We start from the raw sequence: 6193 nt of genomic DNA, 5'->3' as shown, positions 1-6193 counted from the left end.
GTTTTGCTCTGCAGAGTTTGGGATTAGGAGCACATCAGATTAGATTTGTATGAGGTCTCGTGCAATTTTCTTTCCCGTGTGACATCTGAGATGTGGTGAGAAGAAATGCGTGGATTGTTTTGTGCCTGAGTTGCTGTTGCCAGTGAGCGCCTAAGGCTGGATGTTTCTGGATGGTTTCACTGTCCAGTCAGGGCTGCTGATTCTGCTCCATCAGCTGCTGGCAGCTTGCTGCCTGTGTTAAGAAGTGCCGGGCTTCTAAATGGCCTTAAACATATAGCCTGCCTTTGCCAGTGCTGTGATAAATATTTTAAGGTCCCTCAAAGGCAAAGAGGACCCTGGAAACGTCCCAGATGTTTGCAGGGATAAAAGCTGCTCCCCTGGTTTCTCTGTCCCATGCAAGGATGCTCTGCTGCAGCCTGCCAGCCCCTCTGAGGTCCTCAAGCCCCGCAGATGCTGCAGTCTGCAGGAAGGATTTCTTGCACAGTCCCGGGACACTGTCCATGTTCCTGCACAAGAGAGGGCGAGGAAGACCTTGGGGTCTCTGCCAGCTTGCCTGGTGACAGGTTTAACTCCAAGGCCCTTGGAGGCTGAAGGAAAACTGTGATAAAGCTGCTTTCCGTGCTGGGCTAGTTCTCAGCCTCCTACTTTACGCGCTTTCTATTTTTATCTGGAGTGCAGGTTTGCTGAGCAAGGCTGCCCTCCACCTCTCCTAATCAGCTGCCTCCCTGGGCCTGTCTGGATAAGTAGAAGTGTAACACATGCTCCAAACGGCAGAAGAACTGCAGAACTTCCGCGACTAATCACGGAGAAAGGGTGCATCACAGCCACCAGAGTGATTTCTGCTAAGCTCAGGCTAAAAATCCCAGGGCATGTGCTATTTATGTTGCACAGCACTTCAGAGGCAGCGCTGCAAGGAAGCAGATAGACAGAAATGAAGGTCAGCCCAGGCCTTTTAAACACTACATTACTTAAATGGCTTTTCCTGCCTCAGCTGTCTTGCTCTGAGATTAGCCCAACTCCAAATGAGAAGTGTTTTTTTTTTTTCCACTTTTTTTTTTCTTTTTTTTTTTTCTTTTTTTTTTTTTTTCCCTGCTGCAGTAAATTGCATGCATATTTCCATGCTAGTTCTGAGGCTGGGGGATTTGGAGCAGTCCTAAGCATTTTTGGACAATTGCTCAAACTAAGAGCCTGGCTGGGCGATCCCTTCCAAAGCAGTTAACAATTGCAACATATCCCCAAATTGCCTCAAACCTTTGATCTGCTTTGTGTTTAAAGAAAAACAACAAAACAAAACAAAAATCCAGCAACTCATTTTCTAAATTGTTGTCAAGTCTTTAATTTTTTTAGATACATAAAGCTGATGTGAACACACCCATGTCTGCAGCATAACCTTGGCTTCTCTGAATTTATGAGAAGCCTTGCAAAATTTGAATGTTTGAGTTATGAAAATAACTTTCGATGTAATTAACATGCATTGCCTTTCCAGGTACCGGGGAAATTGGATAATTGAGGTTCAGGTGATGGAGGTTGCAGGGCTCTTTGTAAAAGCACAGAGTGTCCGCTGTACCTCTTTGAAGCATCCTCATTAAAATCAATAGAGCGGCATAATAAAGCACTGTGTAGTTTATGTTCTGGGAATAGCTTCTGCTCTTCTGTTGTCTTTTTTTTTTTTTTTTTTTTCTTTCTTTTTCCTGATAGACCAGCTGGGAAGCTGGTCTGATGCTTGTGGATTTTGGAAGCTGCTGCATTCAGCGAGCTCCGTGGATGCTGCAGTCGCTGTCTGCAGTGGCTGTGCTTTCCAGCACCTTGCAGGGGCACAGGGCCAGATTCCACGTTTTGAAAGCAAGTGCAAATCCAGATTTAGCATCCTACGGGTTCCAGATTTAATCCAGTGTAACAGAGAGCAGCATGTGGCCATGCCTCTGAGCCATCAGTGGTTATCGAGTGCTAAGGCAGCGGCTCAGCCCCAAATGCCTCAGAAACCTGGGTACAACCTCGCCCTGACAACTGTGTGCTGTGGAAGCGCTTGTGCCATGGATTAACATTGCATTTACCAACACAGACATGAACACGGCGCTTTTGGAGCATTTGTAATTTGAGTGGTGCTTGCCATATGCTTGCAAAGGTCTCTGTGCACCGAAATGAGTGTGTCCTTGACCTCTTGCTATTTAGGCAGATTGCCAGGTTATAAAATCGGTTATTTGTTCCTACGTTGCCTTGAAGATGTGTAAAAGCGAGACTGCCCTGTGAGCTCAGCTGGCCAAGCCAGGCACCCCAGAGACCTTTGTCCCAGGCTCTCAGCAAACTCAAGAATGCATCAGCTGCATTTGTTTCACACTCTGTAGTTTTCCCTTGGAAATAGAGTATCTGGGGCTTTTTGAGACCTCTGGGACACTTGCCTGTGCCCAGCTTCCATATGCAGGCAGCAGAGGCTGGGTAGGGCAGGGGGTGCTGGGGCTCCCTTTCACCAGGTACCAGGGGAGTGAAAGATCAGTTTTGGTTCATAACAACACAGGACATCTGCCTGAACAGAACTGTGTAAATGTCTGGGTTTTGTTTGTTTGTTTGTTTGTTTTGTTTTGTTCATTGACTCAACTGAAAACTGAAGAGGAAGCTCAAGCTAGATCAATCCAAACAAGATTTTTCAAAACTATTTTTGCAAGGTGAAATATTAAACAAAATGCTTTGGTTTACCAAGAATGCAATGACTGACTGCTTGGATACTTAACTTTTTCTTTTTTTTTTTTTTTTCCTTTTTCTTTTTTCTTTTCTTTTTTATTTATTTATTTTTTTTTCTTGTTATGTAGTTTGAAACAAAGCCATGTATTTCAAAAGCAAGCCTGAATTTCCACGAAATCCACTCCCTGCCCCCACTCCTTTTTTTTTTTTTTTAATATATATATTTGGAACAAAACCAAGGAATTTGGTCCAAGCTAATAAACCTTGGCCGTCTTGAAAGCTTGCTTTTGTAGTAAATCTTTGTTTCACCTTAACATTTCTGGATGTTTTTTCCTACAAGGAGCACCCAGCCTGATACACCCAGGTCTTGCCTCTTGCGCCCTGCCCCATGCGGAAGCTCTGGGTGAAGTGACATTTGTGGGGTTTGTGTTTTCAAGCATGACTTCAGCTTGAAGAGCAGTGGGTCCGTCAGCATGGTCTCCAGTGACAGCTCAGGGCAGCTTTCAGGAATCTGGAGATTTCTGAGCAACCAAAGGACTAAAAATGTTAGGAGGGCCAAAATTCTAGGCTCGGATCTACATCACTGTCATAGCAAAAAGTTAGTGTGTTGCATGGCATCCAAGACGTATCAGGGCATCTTATTTTGTTATCTGAGTGTGATATCAAATCCAATTAAAAAATGAAACAAAACATAAGTCTTTAGCCCTGACTGAGAAAAGAGTTATGAAGTTGATTCAACGCAGCCCTAGCTAGGACAGAACTTAAATGTGTTCCCAGCCTTCATTTTGTACTTAATTTTTATGTGTTTTTCAGGGCCCAGTTCACTTCTGCTCAGAAGATCCCTGCAGAAGCTCTTGCCTCCATGGGTACCTTGTATGAAGAGAGTGAGCCTAGTACAGTTTCCAGAAATGTAAAAACTATAATTAAACAAAATTGCAATAATTTGATTTATCTCATCTAAATAGTCTTTGATGTGAAATCTCCTGTCTGTATGTGGGTGAAAGAATTTCTTTTTGCATAAAAACCGTGAAGTTAGGGAAGTGAGAATGTATAAACATATCCCTCAGCTGTGAGAGTTGTATTGAACTGGCAATCCTTCAGCAGATGTTGACTATTACTACCTCGTAGTGTACACATTAGTAGAGTATTACATAAAATCTTACTGTGTTCACTGTTCTCCATTAAGCAGAGGTATATATGCATTTAAATAGACACATCATGACTTGGGTTTATTGCACCAATATTTTATTTATTTATTGCAAGCTTATTTTTATTGCTGACAAATATTTTCTCTGTAGTTTGAAATTCAAAAGAAATAGTCACAAACAGTCATTAATGTTTAAAGTCACAGGTTATTATTTAGTGTAGTGCTAGTTATATTATACATTATGCATTAAATACTTTTTGGTGGTACACTTATTAAATACAAATTGAGGCAAAGCAGTCCCTCAGTGGGAACAGAGCTGCCAAATGACTATTTTCTTTTTACTTTCAGCCTGACATACAAATGAAGATCTTTTGGATTTCAAAGCTGGTGCTGTTTTCCCCCTAACCCCCCCCGCTCTGTTTTCAGGGCAGATTTCCAGGGCTACGGGGACTTGTTAGGGAAAGATCAAACATAATATATATGTATTAATGCATGAAACAGATATATTTACCTCACAGGGGCATTGAGAATTAATTAGTCGCTGATTAGAAAGCAGTGGAAAATGAAAACCACTATCTAAGCACTTGATAGTGTTTTTCCTTTGAATGCGCAGCTGAACATGGAGCCAGTGAGGGGCTGCATGGGGAGAAGCGTGGGGTGCTCTGAGGCAGGGCGCAGCTCAGCCTCGCAGCATCAGGCCTGCCCACCTGGCTGGGCCCAACAAAGTTTACCCGATCCCCTTTTTCAAGTCATTTTCTTAGGCTGCTTAAGCACAGACACGTTTAATGAACTCAGTCTCTGCCTCGAGCACCTGACTACGTTACTGGTGTCCCAGTGGAGCCGTTCCTCCACTTCTGACCACGGAATCGCCTGGTTTGGGTGAGCACAGGAGTGGTCACCCTGAGCCAGGCCTCAGAGCAGAGCAGACCTGGGACAGTGGTTCCCCTTCCCAGCCCCACAGCCCATACCAGTTTTCGGCTCAGGGACTTCCCTGGCCAGATGTGTAACCATCCCCAGAGGATTTATTTTGTGAGGATGTGCTTGTTTTTCCTTCAAGGCCGGGTAAACACTCAGCACCCTCAGGGCAATTCTTTGAGGAGCTTCTAGAGGTCCCCTATGTCATTTGGAGAAAACCACCTTTTTTTGTTTGGTTTTCACCTGCCATCCACCCATTCGATGCCAGCTCGTTCCTGTGCTATGGAAGCAGCGAGCCATTGCTCCCTGAACACCTTCTCCATACTGCTCTCGCGTTTCTAGGCCTTTTATAGACCTTTATCATAGCTCCTCTCGGTCATTCCTCTCCCAGCCTGGGCAGAAAGTCAGAGCCTATTTAGCTGTTTCTTCTATGTGTTAATTTTCCTGAACTATCCTCCAGGGACAAGGCCCATTGAGCCAGTGCCAGAGGAAGGAAAAGCTGCTTCCCTCCCACATCTGAGACTGAGTTCAGCAAACAAAATCTGGGTTTCTATGTGGGCTGTGATGGGTGGGAAGCGGTGGGTATCCAGTGCATCCCTGTGCTCACTGGCAGACTTTCTTGAACCATGGTTCTTCATCTCCTCTGGAGAGCACAGAACACCACAAAATCTGTAAAAATAAATAAATAAATAAATAAATAATTCCAAAGAAACAAAGTAAAGCACTTCAGAACTGAAAAAGAACAGACTGTGATGGTTCTGTGGAATAAGAACTGTGCTTTCTACACACACTTTAACCCTTTAATTCACTGCCAGTGCCCTCAGACATCTCACCTGGACATGAGCTAGAAGTGGGTCTGACTTTTAGAAATAGAGCATGAAGGGGGGCTCGCAGTCCCTTCCCACCCACCTGAAATGCACAGACACTGCCCTGCCCATCAGCCCTCAGAGATGCTGTATCTGAGCAGGGCTTTCATCCCCTGGGAAGCAGCTGCACACCATGCACTGGCAGCAGCCAGCCCCTGACACAGCCTGGCTTCCTTCTGTCCATGTGCTGAAAATGCATTGCACTCTAAACAGAAATTTTAGAGAGCTATGTTGAGGCTTGCTCTGAACTTCACCAGAGTGCCTCAACATGACATTTTCCCTTCCCTTGGGGACATCCATATAAAAGCATCCATATAATAGCATCCATCCGCTGGCACCCTGGGAGAGTGTGTCCATATGTGTGTGGCTGCAGGCCATGAGCTCTCAGGGTGCTCGTGTGCTGTCACTCACATGGGACTCCATCAGTTTTACACAGGAGCCTTCGGACACAGTGGGAACATGTCTCTCAGCACACAAGAAAGATCTCCCAACATTGGTCTTTCTGCTTCAGCAGTAGGTGGATTGAGCAGCGACTAATTCTTTTTTCTCTAGAACAGACCGAACCCCAGCACATGAATCCCTCATT

Source organism: Netta rufina, assembly GCF_964035555.1.
Source record: "Netta rufina genome assembly, chromosome: 5".
Taxonomy (NCBI): Eukaryota; Metazoa; Chordata; class Aves; order Anseriformes; family Anatidae; genus Netta; species Netta rufina.
Note: the sequence above shows the minus strand (reverse complement) of the source record.